General features: G+C 38.0%; 1 protein-coding gene across 1 annotated transcript in view; it reads left to right on the forward strand.

Moving 5' to 3' along the window:
* Nucleotides 1-15,346, forward strand: part of LOC114650147 (phosphatidylethanolamine-binding protein 4) — a 701,255-nt gene that overhangs the window by 369,677 nt on the left and 316,232 nt on the right. The gene's annotated exons all lie outside the window — the stretch shown is intronic.

Genomic DNA, 15,346 nt, shown 5'->3' on the forward strand with positions numbered 1-15,346 from the left:
GTGGGGGGTATAGGTGAGCTGCAGAAATTCAGATGCTTTCCACTTCTCTTGCCTTATTTAAAATCATCACTGCCAAGTTAATTATTCTGCCAGCTTTTGAAAGATACAATTTAAAAAGATTTCTTGTGTGCTGAAACACTAATGAGGAGATCTGAGTATAATCAATCTCGAATGAAATGGACGACATTGGCAAAAGACAAAATAGACACTGAACACTGTCCACGCTTTTCCCAGTTCACTGTTGTTGTTATTGCAGCACACATCTCTTTTAGAAACAACAAAAAGCTATTTAACAGAGGAGGTGGATTCCAGAAAGAGCAGTCTCTTAACTCTTTATCTAGATAGTAGAAAGTGAATGCTTCAAAAATATAGAAATCTGGATTGGGTTGCAAACACAAGCTATTTACAAGAAGTGCCAGTGGTGACTGTGTTTCTTTTTCTAAGGTGTTCAGATTCCATGAGCCTCTGATTGCAAGTGAGCTTCTTTTTAAGCAGTGGTATGTTGGGGCAGAAGCATGAGAGCAGGAGATGCCAACAAACTTGACAAGTTAATCAGGACGTCTGAATCTGTTCTGGGGACTAGCCTAGACTGTCTGAAGTCAATCGTGGAGAGAAGGATGTTGGCTAAGCTGTTGACTGTCATGATTAGTGTATCACATCCTTTAAATGAATCACTGGACAACCCATGGGACAAACACCCTTAGTACAAAGAAGATTGTTCCACTGTTCTGCAGGGAGTGTTATCAGCTGTTATCATATGTTACAGTATACCTCCTGAACAGACTCTTTTCATGTTTATGTTAATTTTAATTAGATTATGGGCATTATTTATTTGCCACACTATTTTGTCTATAAAGTTTGTTAGCTGCTGCAATTTCCCCTTCTTGTCTATCTATCTATCTATCTATCTATCTATCTATCTATCTATCTATCTATCTATCTATCTATCTATCTATCTATCTGTCTGTCTGTCTGTCTGTCTGTCTGTCTGTCTGTCTGTCTGTCTGTCTGTCTGTCGGTCGCATAATCACTAAACTATTTTGAAATGTTAAAAACATCTTCTATACAAAACAAGATTAGGTGGGCCATATTTCTCAAGGTGCATCTTGTTTATTAAGGGACCACATCCAAGTCATGAAAAGGTTGCAGTAAAAATTTGTGTTTGAAAAGCAAAATAGTTATAGGATCCTACTTTTCTGGAAATAAAGCAGACTTAAGGTTAGAGCTAATAAATGAAACTGGTTCTTATTTCATTGGAGGGCAAACTGCATTTTACGCGTAATAATCCGATTTTAATATCACTCTGTTGCATTACATTTACATCATTAAGATATCAGACGAAAGTGCAATGTCCGTGCTGACATTTAGAGAGTGAGCAAGCTCCACTTAGACAGCTTCTGAGCTGAGAATTGAAGCCAGGTTTATGTAGCAGCAGCTGTAAGCATACCACATATACATTTTAAAAAATATTACTAGAAAACATAAAATATAAATTGTGATACTGTTTTCAATAAGATGACTGTAATATTAGGAAATGCAATTTTATAATGCATAAATATTGTAATTTATATTCAAAAATCCCTGTGACCCTAAAATTGGATTAAGTGAGTATAGTAACTTCATAGATTGAGGATTACATGAAAAAATTAGTTCTGTAACTGTGACTCACAAAGCTGACTATAACAATGAAATTTAACACAGAAATATGTTTTGTTTATTGTTTTATCCTTCATTTTTGAACCTGCTTAATCCAGTTTAAGGATTAGCTTCTCAACAAAATAAAGCACAAGGCAAGAACCAAACCAGGGTAAGGTGCCAGTTCATGAAAGGGCACATTCACTAATGCATTGCCAATTTACAGTTACCAGTCTAGTTAGCATGCATGCCTTTGTAGAAGAAGAACTCGAATGGACATGGCATGCAGACTGCCTACAGGCAGAATTTGAAAAACCAGGGTGCTAGAGTTGGGAGATGGCAGGGTCGCGGTGGTCTGCTGGAGCCTATCCCAGGTAGCATAAGCCACAAGCCAGGAACAAACACTGAACAGGGTGCCAGTGTCCATTCCTAATGCCACTATATATATATATATATATATATATATATATATATATATATATATAATGCAGATATACTGTATTTTCCTTATTTGAATTGGACATATTTAATCCAGTTGGGGTCATAGGTAACTGAAGCCTGTACCGGCACCATCAGGAGCACATTAAGATCCAATTTATCCCAGGGTGCCAGTTCTTCACTGTGGTGAGCTACTAAATATGTTGGTTTTTCATTTTATTGCATTTAATACTATATCATTTCATGCCTTTTATTATAGGACAAATTGATAATTGTTTAAAAAAGAAAATCACTGTAGTCTGTTTAGCATTTGATGTATTTGTGTTCAGCTTTCCCTTTTTTCTTCAGTCATTCTGTAACAATTATTTTGTTCATTCTTTTAAAACAAACCTGCAAACGTTTTTTTTTTTATTTAACACTTTTCTGCTTGTAAAAAGGGAAGGGAATATGCAGGTTTCATCTTGGTTTTAAAGTAATTATTTTTTAAGTTAATAAATAAAATGAAACAAAGGGAATAATAATGTAAAATATAAAATTTGCTTTCTGTGTTAATTTACCCAAATTAGCTTTCAATTGCAAAGGCTTAATACTTACTGTACCAGCAAATGACACTCTCCCCTATCCTGCCCCAGTCCTTCATTATTCTGTGTCTCTCACTGATCCCTAGAGATAAATGTGTTCAGATATGCTACTAACAACAGTTTTTCTTAATTTCTTTAAAATGAGATTATCTGCAATTCCTTGCAAGGTTGTTCTTGTTACAGAGGCATATGGAAGGATGAAACACAGTGCGAACAAAGTAGCCCGTGGAGATTATAATGCATAGCTTTTCTGAACTTTGTATATGGGAATACCTGTATGAACTCACCCTTCACTTCACTGCTGTGTGCTTTCAGGCAGGCCTACTAAATGGTGCTTCAGCCAATGCTTCCATCCAGAGGTCACTGCTTCTCTCTCTGAAGCGGGGATAATTAAAAACAGTGCTATCACAAAAAAATTATATACTTTAATTAAAAGCATTATTTAGCGACTGAGAGCTCAATTGGAATATGGGGTGGAGAAATGGCAAATGTTGTCATATTTAAAAAAAAAAAAAAAAGAAGCAAGTTAACAAAATATTTGTTAGAAGAGCCTGAACTTCAGTGTTCCTGCTGAGAAACAGAAGGTGCAGGTACAAGGGGAATGGAGACCGGTGACTCTGGGGAGGACTCACAGGGTGGAGTGATAAAAGGAGCTAGGGCTTACACGAGTGGATGAGTCTATTAAAAAGCAACAGCTGCTAACGAGGAAGTTATCTAATGAGACGGAGTTGTGTGAGTGGGAGTGCTGATAAAATTGTGTGTATGAAAATAAATGTAAGCTTGAGGCCCACATTTAACCCAGCATATCTGTATGTTGGAAGCAATGTTTGAAAATAAAAGATGAATAGTGGAAAGAAGATTTCTATAATAATCTGTGGGAACAGTGTAGGCTAAGTGTCACAAAGAGACAAGGTAGTAATCTGGTTGATGGCTCTCAAAAGTAGTGTACCTGCTAGATCAGACAGGTAGACAGCATTGCTGGCAGGAGGTCTAAAACAAGTCTGAAAGGAAGCCTGTATAGCAGAACATTTTTTTTCTTCATTAAGGAAAAGACTACACTAAACATTTTTTTCTTTTGCTGACTCAGGCTGATGTAATCAATTTTTTTGACTACTTCCAATGAACATATTGAAAAACATTAAAATTCATGATTAGAATCTTAAGGTCCGTCAGTCAGAGTCAAGTCAGATTTATTTATGTAGTACATTTTCAAAACAACTAAACATTGTGAAGTTCTTTACAACAGTGCAATTAAGTAGAAGATTATTAAGAGCTGAACATAAGCAGGTGGAATCTCTGGCCAGCCTTCTGATTGCCTTTTCTAAGCCATGGCTGCTTATTTTAAAAGCATCCCCTGCAGCACAAATAATACTTGCAGAGGAAGTGAAACCATAGCCAGTTGATGCTTTATGTAATCACCAGCAGCCACAGCTATATTCATAGATTCTTGCCTTCTTTTATGTTCACCGATAGCAAGGCTGCTTTTGGGCATAAAGCATTAAAAGTGGATTGTCTGCAAAGGGTTTGCTCAACTGTAGGACCTGTTTGTGGACACTAGTGATAAGGGAACATGTCAATCTGAAAAAGAGGCCTTCTGTTCCAGATCTGACTGAGCGGTATCAGCATGCCAAAAAAGGCTGCAACTATAGCACTGGCCAAAGCAAAAGTATGCATGCGGTTGGAGTTTACTGAGACAATTGATGATGACCTTCAAACAGCCTCAGAAAGATTTGGAAAATCATTTCACAACCTCAAAATGATGTCTAGGATGTTGCCCAAGATGTTCTCAGTAAAGATGTGGGAAATGCAGACCAAACTCTTGATATTACCAGAAGGTAGAAAGAACACTTTGAGGAACTCTAAAATCCAGTGAATATGTCCTTGTGGAAGAGGCTATGCCAGAAGCTTTGGTGGGAGATGCGGACATGTCTGTGGCTGAGTCTGCTGCAGTGATTAAAAAGTGCTGTAGTTCACTGGTGGTTTGTAATGCGGGGCACTGGGGTATAACCAAGCACCCCCAAAATATTTTGAAAATTGTACTTAAATTAATTAGGTAATGCAAAATAATCAAGAAATAAAGTTATTTATTTGCACACAACGTGCCTGTGTCAGCGCATGTCAACATCCATTAAAAACTGGTTCCAACTTGTCTTTGTTTGATTTCTCCATGAATACCTCTATTTCCTGAATGAAGGGTGCCTGCCAAATAAGAGGGCATGTAAGTCCTTGTTCTTTTGGGAAGCAGGTAACCTGAGGCTGCCCTTTAATTGTTTGCTATCAGATTTTTCCAGGGATGCAGCTTTCTGCGCTACTCCCACATTTATTGGCAGAGAATTATTATTGTTTTAGCTTTTTTTTTAATCTAGTGTCATTGGACGATTGTCAACACACTATTTCAAGTTCATGTCAGTGGTTCACAGTTCACACCTGCCACTAACTTAACTACAGATGAGCAACCACGACTTTACGGTGATGGCAACCTCAAGTGGAACTTCAGAAATCAAAGAAAATTTGGTTATTTCTTTAATGAAATACTCACTTAATGAGAAAAGGAAGATAAAGGAGCTTGGACCAGTCCGACCTGACTTAAGAGTTCAGCAGCAGGCAAGTGATCGAGGATGAATTTACACACAGACTTTTTCCACTCTTGTTATGACAAATGGAGTTGGCTAACTGGATTTGGTGTAAGTAATGCCTTTTTTTGCTTTTTTGGACAATGACGTGGGTATAAGTCTTTGTGAAAAATGCAAGTAGCATTAAAGTAGCTGCAGACATCTAGAGCAGTGTTTTTCAACCAGTGTGCCACAGCACAGTGATGTGTCATGAGAGCTACTCAGGTGTGCTGTGGAAATACTAGTGTAGCGCACTTGGGTCTGAACATGAGAGGGACAAGCTCTGCAGATAGTCGAGACCTGTCTGAGGAGAATAGGTCTACCCAGAGAAGCTGGCATAAAAGCAGCTCTGTGATTGCTATGTTGCAGACACAGCACTTGGAGCACTTCAGACGCATCTTCAGGCTGCTACAGTCCCATCTGCCCTGGTTGTGTGGTTGCCAGAAAGTCTCACAACACTGGTGGATAGTGGGCATATGAGTTGCCGCTGAGGCAGGGTTTGGGGGGGTTGGAGGCAAAAGGGTAAAACAGCTTGAAGATGACACCAAATTGCTCACTGTTCTGTGTCTGCAAAAGCTAATCTTGGAGCTGCTTTTTTATTGGCTTCTCTGATAGCCTCACCCCTTCAGACAGTTGAGCACATGAATCAGATATAATGTGTTTGTGGTTAATAAGATATTGGTGTGCGTTGGGATGTTTTCGGTTACAAAAAGTGTGCCACCAAAACAAATAAAGGTGAGTAAACACTGATCTAGACAATAACACGAGGCTGAATTTTTTTTGGCAGGCTTAATGAAATAACTCAATTTAAGCAGAAAGTAATTGAGAAATTTTTATATCTGAAGGAAAGTAGGGAAAAATTTATGTTCAAGGAAATATATGCATCCTGATCATAAAGGCAGAATAAGATTTAAGTTGGGCTTGTCTTATGGGTGTAGTACAAGACAAGTTGGGTGGCAAGTTAGGTTTTAAGCTGTGGAGATCTGTGGATCTTATAGTGTGAATTTGTGCCCTGGTGAGGTAAGCCTGTCAAATGTGCATAGGACTGGGCCTACTGGCAGCAAGTGTGAAATATAATTAGGGCGGGAATGACTCTATGGGTGTGGTAAATGATAAATTGGAATGCAAGATTTAAGAAAAATCAGAGGAGTAGTGATTTTATAATGTGGATTTATGTAATGCAGTGGAAATGGCCAAGGCGTGAGCACTCTATTAGAAGAGGCAGGAAAAAATATTGGGGCGGCACGGTGGTGCAGTGGTAGTACTGCTGCCTCGCAGTTAGGAGACCCGAGTTCACTTCCCAGGTCCTCCCTGCATGGAGTTTACATGTTCTCCCCGTGTCTGCGTTGGTTTCCTCCGGGTGCTCCAGTTTCCTCCCGCAGTCCAAAGACATGCAGGTTAGGTGCATTGGTGATCCTAAATTGTCCCTAGTGTGTGCTTTGTGTGTATGTGTGCCCTGCGGTGGGCTGGCGCCCTGCCCGGGGTTTGTTTCCTGCCTTGCACCCTGTATTGGTTGGGATTGGCTTCAGCAGACCCTGGTGACCCTGTAGTTAGGATATAGCAGGTTGGATAATGGATGGATGGATAAGATATTGTGTTAGTATTTTGCTATGGATATTTTATAGGACAGCCAGATGTCCAAGTTATTGGAAGATTATGTAGGTGGGGGTGTGGAAATTATGGTGTGGATTTTGGCAAAAAGGGGAACTGGGCCAATTGGAGATAGGTATAGTATAAAATGTTGGTGGGAAGTGCACCTGCTCCTTTCCATATCTGTAGGGCAAGTTATGGGAAGAATAAGAGGATTGTGAATGTCATGAATTGAAGTTTTGGAGCACAGTAGAAATTGGAAGGGTGTCCTCAGACTGGGCAGCATGATGGAAAGGTTATAATACATTTTATCCTGGATTAGTCCCATGGGTCTAGTACTGGACAAGCCAAGGTGTGCATTAGCACTATGATGAGGACCACAAGAGCACATGGAATGACCAGATAGATAGATAGATAGATATGAAAGGCACTATATAATAAATGGATGTGAAAGGCACTATGTAATAGGTAAGTGCTGCTTTAGTTGGTCCGCCCAAAAATTGCACCCCTGCCCAAATTTTGTTTCACCAGCCGCCACTGCTCTAGTTGCAAGGCTGTAAGGGTGCATGAGATCCAATCAGAAATGCTGTAAGCACTGGATATGGCTGCTTTGCCAAAAAAGGTTGTGAGAGTGACTTTAGTTGGGCAGAGCAGAGTGGTAGTTCTTGTTTTTTTAAAAGGAGGGCAAGAGGGTGTGTTCCAGTTATCAAGAGATTATACTTCTTAGTTAAAGCATATTCTTAGATAGAGGACCATAGACTCCATCGAATATTGAATGTCAGAGTCAGATGAAACAGTTTGGATTCCAACCTGGCAATGAAATAGTGGACCAACCGTTTATATGCTTACACAAATACTGGATGAGTCATGGGAATTTGGGAAACCATTATGCATGTGCTTGGTAGAGTTGGAAAAAGCCATGACCATGTACCCAATATTATTTTGTGTGAGATGTTTTAGGAGTATGGGAATCCTCTGTCACTGGGGTGTGTCATTTCGTTCTTGTATTTGCAAAACAGGATGTGTATCTAATTTAAGTCTGTTCAATGTGGCCGTTGGACTCCACGAAAAATGCATCTTACCTCCTCTTGGCATGATATCAAGTGCCATCTAAGGTCTTGGCATTAAAGTATCTATTTTAAAAAAACAAGAATTGTATCTCTGCTATTCACACATGATCAGTAGACTTATCTTCAGTGTGTTACAGTTAGGGTGAGAATTAACACCTTCAAATGTGATGTCATGGATATCCAGAATAGAGTGTCATGTTTTTTTTCAGGTAAGTATTGAGACTCTACCCCAGGTCGAGAAATTCATGTTCAGTACTTCAGGATTTTGTTCACAAGTAACGAAGAGGAGATAGTGAAACTGACGTACATCTTCAGCTGAAGATGTATAATCACAGCCCTCTTAGTTAGATCCAGGGCACTCTGGAGGTTTTATGTCCATCAGTTATCTTGTAGGCATCTAGAAATTCACCAGGAGGAGTTAGAGAAAGTTACTGAGGGCAGATTGTCCTATCTAGGATAGGATACAGTGAGTTGTTATTGCACGCCTCATAAGGATGTGCACCATGATAATGATACTGATGCCAAAGAAATCTTCACTATAACAAACGTACATGAATCAACATTTGAAATATAGAAAACAATTTAAAACAAGTAACTGCATACACATAACATAAAGTGTGAAAAAGAGGCTTTAACATTGCTCTCACTCAGATGTCACTATAGATTCAAACATTACTCATTTTTATTGGTACAATTACAAGGTGATCAGTTAAGTAATGACATCTACTTGAATTCAAAACTTGCACCTACTATACACTACAGTAATGTATCAGCTGGGTCAGAAAAAAGAAAATTTAAGACGCTTGACATCTTTAGCGTAGTTGATCATTTTGCCAATCCCAATATCTGCTTCATTTCCATATGAGTCGATTACTGCCAGATGCTCTGTCTGTGCTGATGTTTTTTGATTCAGCGCTGAGTGAAATCTGTGAACTGTTCACACTTTGCACATAAACATTTTAAGCGACATTTGTCTCAATGTTTACTCTTTTTTGCCCTTTGATAGATAGACCCCCCCACTAACATAAGTATGGCTATCCACTGTACACATTCACGCAGTAACCCTGTACAGATCTGAGTGGCATTCTGACCTTTGAGTCAGTATATGACTTTAAAAGTCATGGAAACTTCATGGCATTCAATAAGGGCAGTTTTGGGCTGTGGTTCCAAACTGTATAAATTGAAAGAGATGGACCATTGATATAATAAAATATTGGCAATAGACTAGTGTCTAACAATCAGAGAGCTATGAACCTGTTTAATATGGTGGATTTGGAAAAGCAAAAGCAGAATCACACTGCTCCTTATGTAATTTCAATCTGAATGCTCTATAGTATTTGTTTTCCTTTCTCTCTTTGTCTTTGTTTTACAGTCTAATGTAGAATCTCATTTGTGCAAAATTCAGTAATCCATCCATTTTCTTCACCAATTATTCTATTAAAGAATTGTGAAGAATCAGAGCCTAATCTGACAGCCCTGGATCAAACCAGGAGATAGAAATCAATATGATGCCAGTCAATGTTAAGGCTACCACACTCTCACTAACACAAAGACAGTTTTGAGTTTGCATACATTTGGAAGAGCATGTGGGGTGCAAAGTAAATCAAAAGAAAAATCGGTTTATTAGAGATAAATTATAAACATAAGTGAACAGGGTATTGAGATGATATGCAAATAATTAATAATAAATAACAATAATCCTAAAGTCAGTCTGTTCTTGCCAAAACAAATATAACCTACCTGCCTGCCAACTAGGTGCCTTACAGACTTCAGTATAGCACTATGGCAGCGCTGCAGCAATTAGCCTACCTTCCCCACTTTACCCCTCTCACAAGATGTTCCGCATTCCCAACTTTAGGCAAGAAAAAAAAAAGAATGTAGAAGTAGTGATTGAATCGATTAATGCTACATGTTTGTTACTCTAAAGTCACGAAAAAGACTTGATTAGATAATATTATAATGGTAGCCTTGGGATATCTGTAGCATGGTTGTCAGTCTTACAAACTATTGAGTGACTTTTATATAGGTCAGATATTTGATCTTTTTGAGGCTGGATCATAAGTCATTAATGTCACGCAAATTGATTTCTTCTTTTTTTTTTTTTGTTCATGCTAGTTTCATGTTTATTCTGGCAGAGTTGCACGCTATAGCTCCCTTATGTATATTTTAAGTCATACACTCTGGTTCCTACTCTGCATTTGTCAACTATTGTCATGAAACTTCTGCCTGTAAACCACTTTGTTCTATAGTTGTTAACATAAAAATCATTTTATTTTTATGTTGTCTAAGCGACAGACTGCCCCCCCACCACCCTGAACTGGATTAAGCAGGTTTCATCTTGGATGGGTGGACAGATTGTTTAAGCAAGTTATGCGTGTGAACATTTCTGCTTCTGTCTGATGCTCCTGAGCATGTGAAGTGAGAGAATCGTCATATTCAGCAGTAAAGTACCATTGTTGCTTGACATTGCTGTACACACCTTCATTTCAAAAATAAGCATGTAAAATGAATAACAACTGCCAACGTAAGCTATGATCATCCTCTCAAAAAGAAGCATGTTAAAATGAAAGACACCCCTTTACTCTCTAGTGTCAGCTGTCAACATGAACTGTAATCATTAGACGTCCCCATACAGCTTTGTCTTTTATATTTACAGTGCATATTTCCAATAAAGTATACAACATAATAATAATACATTTTATTTATATAGAGCCATTCCTATGCTCAGGGTGCCATGATTGTGTAAATAGTGTGGCTATAAGTTTATCAATCTTTTATTTGCCATTCTTTCCTGGAATTCGCAATGGGCATGTCGAATCGGCCATGGTACATGGCAAATTATTACATATTTATTAAGTTATTGTATAGTGAAGCTTCCTGAGTATGGGCTCAAAGCATTTATGCACATTTACAACTGGAAGGCACTAACTGTTAATTGGCAAACAATGCAACATTTGTATACACACACACACTGAAATTCAGTTGAACATACATTAAAATCAAATTCATTTTGTTTTACATAGCCAGATCAATGTAAATCTATTAAAATACAGAAAGAAACGTAAATACACTGTTTCTTTTTTATTTAATTTTTTTTGATTTTTAATGAAAACAACATTCCATACAATCATGTCAAACGTAACAAACCAAAATTCAATCCCTGCCTGAGAGAAAAAGAGGAGATACTACAACAAAGAAATGTCCTTTTCCCCGATGTAAATGCTTATTCTAAGATTTGATTAATTAGATCTTGCCATATTTTAAAAAAAGTTTTGAACAGATTCCTAAATTGAGAATTTTTTTTCCAATTTCAAATAGTATAGAATGTCAGTTACCCACTGACTTATAGCAGGTGGTGCTGGGATTCTACCAGTTGAGCACGATACGTCTATGTGCTAGTAGTGAGGTAAAGGCAATTACAGTCAATTTGTCCATCTCCACTTTAAGCCCATCTGGGAGTACACTGAACGCAGCTGTTAATGGGTTAAGAGTGATTGTGACATGAGACTGTCTGATAGGAATTCAATGACTTTTGTCCAGAATGATTTTAATTCAGTGCATGCCCAAAACATGTGGCCCAGTGAGGCTGGAGCTGTGTTGCAACATTCACAATTTTACATGCGATAATTGTGCTTGATGAAAGATTTTAGGTTGGATCATTGAATGCTGTGTGCATGTGGAGCTGGAATGTATTCTATGCATGGCTGCCTTTCACTCCTTTTGAGAGATGTTAATTGAAAGATCCTTTCCCCAATGTACCCTGGGATCTTTAAAACAAAGTGATTTTAAGATGTTTTTATATATTGTTGAGATGCTGTTTCAGTCTTCAAGACTGATCTGTATTGCCCCAGAAGAGAAATGTGTGAGAGATGACGAGAATTGAACAGGTTCCTTTTAACAAAGTTTCTGATTTGAAAGTAAGGAAATATTGTTTGATGGGAAGTTAAATTTGAAGAGTAATTGTCCATAAGCTGCAAAGACATACAAATTTCTAAATGTTTTAATCCTGGATGTTTTCCAAACATTAAATACTGTATAGGTTGGAGAGGGTAGAATAAGGTGATTATCATGTAAAGGTGCAACAGATAAGAGTATCTTGAAGAGCTTCCTGCATAATATATTGACAATAATTTGTGTTTACTGGGGCACAATGCAAGGCATTTAAAGAAGTACAGCAAGGTTTTATTTCTATTGCAGACCAGGCTTGTGTGTGTTTATCAATTTGTATAGATGCTCAGGTCTTTATAACCTGTATATATGCCATCCAATAATAAAATTGAAAATTAGGTAGTGCCATGCCCCCTTCTGCTTTAGGTCATTGTAGAGTCGCCCTTTGGATGCGTGGATGTTTCAACAACAACAACAACATTTATTTTTATAGCACATTTTCATACAAATTAAAAAATCTGCAAATAAAATTAGGCAATACTAATTAACGTAGAATATAAGTAAGGTCCAATGGCCAGGGAGGACAGAAAAAACAAAACAAAAAAAAAACAAAATCTGCAAGGGTTCCGAGGCCACAAGACCACCCAGCCCCCACTAGGCATTCCACCTGACATAAATGAATTCATTCAGTCCTCTTGGTTTTCAGGCTCCACGTGGAAGAATTAGATGATGATGGTCGTGTGGACCTCTGGCCTTCAATTCATCATTGTAGGGACTGCACAGGTGGCAGATCGCCACCATAGAAAACCAGAAAAAGAACAGTAGAGAAAGTAGGGGTTAGTGCAGATTTCAGAGCCACAAAAAATATAATTAAATGCATATACAGAATGTCAGGGTTAAACTAAAATGAAGCTATGAGAGAGCCATGTTAAAATAATGAGTTTATAGCAGTTTTTTAAATTGCTCCACCATTTTAGAGAATTTCTATCGGTAAACTATTCCAGATTTTAAGTGCATAACAGCATAAGGCTTTTAAGTTTAGCTCTTGGAATTAGACAGACAGTCATTTGAAGATCTAAGTTTACGATTTGGAGTGTAAGGTGAAAGGCATTTCGAAAATATAGGATGGAGTGAGATTATTTAAGGCTTTGTAAACCATAAGCAGTATTTTAAAGTCAATTCTAAATGACACGGGTAAGCAATGCAGTAATATCAAAACTGGAGAGATGAGCTCAGATTTTCTTTTCCTAGTTAAGATTCTAGCAGCTGCATTCTGCACTAGTTGCATTCGATTGATGTCTTTTTTGGAAAGTCCTGAGAGGAGTGCGTTACAGTAATCTAATTTTTCAGCATCTTGAAAAATTATAAGGGAGTCTGACTTTTGATATGTTTCTTAAGTGAAAAAATGCTGTCCTAGTAATCTGATTAATATGTGATTTAAAATTTAAGTCAGAGTCAATAATTATCCCTAAATTCTTTACCTCTGTCTTGGCTTTTAAGCCTAATGGATCAAGTTTATTTCTAATACCACTCATTATATCCATTTTTTCCAGTCACTAAGATTTCTGTTTTCTCCTTATTTAGTTTGAGAAAATTACTATCATCCATTTGGAAACACAAGTAAGCAATTAGGTCAGTGAACCAAGAGAGTCGGGGTCATCAGGCGCTATTGATAAATACTTTTGTGTGTCGTCACCATAGCTGTGGTAGCTCACGTTATGCCTTGAGATAATCTGACCTAATGGAAGCGTGTTGATCGGAAATAGCAACGGACCCAGGATAGGTCCTTGTGGAACACCATATAGAATATCATGTGTCTTTGAAGTATAATTACCACAACTAACAAAGAACTTTCTACCTGCCAGGTAGGATTGAAACCAATTTAAGACACCGCCAGAGAGGCCCACCTATTGACTAAGGCGATTTCTAAGAATATTGTGATCAATGGTATCAAATGCGGAACTCACATCTAAGAGGATGAGATCAGATAAATGGCCTCTGTCTGCATTTACTACTTTAACTAGCGCAGTTTCTGTACTGTGATTTGTTCTAAAACCTGACTGAAACTTGGCAGGAGTAGAATGTTTATTCAGGTGATCCTTTAGCTGCATAGTGTGTGCTTGGTGTGACCCTGTGTTCGGATTCCGCGGGTTGGAAAATGGATGGATGGATGGATAACTGCCTTTTCTAAGATTTTACTTAAGAAAGGCAGGTTAGAAAAAGGTCGAAAATTTTCAAAAGCAGAGGAGTCAAGATTATTTTTCTTGAGCAGGGGTTTAACTACAGCAGTCTTAAGACAGTCTGGAAAGACCCCCGTATCTAATGATGAATATACTATGTCAAGAACACTATCAGTTAGCATGCTGGATACTTCTATGAAAAAACTTGTTGGTATTGGGTTAAGGACGCAGGTGGAGGGTCTCAGTTGAGAAATTATCTTAAATAAATCAGGTAGATCTATCCTGGTGAAAGAATTTAATTTGTTGAAAATGGAGTACCAGGGTTTCAGAGGATCATCATTGGGGAGATGTACTATATTATTTCTAAGGAGAGGGGTCAGTCAGCCTTACCAATCACTCTGTCACCTGCCTCCTAGTCTCCTAGGAGAACATTAAATACCTCCACAGAGGCAACAACTTATCTGGTGTTTTTGTTCTTTTAAAGCATACAGTACAAGTACAGCATGCACTGAGTAACCGTCATTATTGAGTTGATGTGGGACTGAAACCTTATTCCATCTGTGTGGTGTCTTATTCCCAGATGAGCACCCCTGAAAAGATGACAACAACAAATGTGTGACCAACGTGACATGTTTGATAGACCCAGTATATATTTCATATTGTAAACTAGCTCATAATTCTCTCTAAACCTCTAGTAAAATTCTTGGCAATAGTTTCACAGGTGGAACTACTTTAATATGTCTTAACTCTGTCATGAGAAAAATATGGCTGGTCTTTACGCCCTTTAACCAGTAGGTCACTTAATGCAATATGATTGGTAGGCATACACAGTGATGTAGTGGTTAAGGCTTTGGACTTCAAACCCAGAGGTTGTGGGTTCGTATCCCACTACTGACACTGTGTGAGCATGAGCAACTCACTTGATCTGTCTTAGTTCCAGTTGGATAAAAAAAGAAATGTAACCAATTGTATCATAAATGCTGTAAGTCACTTTAGATAAAGGTGTCAGCCAAATAAGTAAATGTGATTAAAGATTTGTTTCAGCTTATAGAAATAAATAGGTATATTTTGTTTCATTATTTATTTCCAATTTGTACTTCAATCATTCCTGTATATTATAGAACAAGCTTTTCTGCAGTGTCCAAGACAGGAGTGAAATCATGTGGTCTGTTTAATAAGATCATATAAAAAGCAAAATCATCTTGGAACAGCTGCTTCACTGGTGTCTCACACACCCCCATGAATGACTAACCAGACCTTGCTGTGTAGCTGAGACTTGGCACATTTAACTTCCTCCTCCAGTTTTGTCCTTTGGATGGATTAAGATATCAGATCATGTGAATCAATTATGA

This window comes from Erpetoichthys calabaricus, chromosome 1, assembly GCF_900747795.2.
Source record: "Erpetoichthys calabaricus chromosome 1, fErpCal1.3, whole genome shotgun sequence".
In the NCBI taxonomy this organism is placed as follows: domain Eukaryota; kingdom Metazoa; phylum Chordata; class Cladistia; order Polypteriformes; family Polypteridae; genus Erpetoichthys; species Erpetoichthys calabaricus.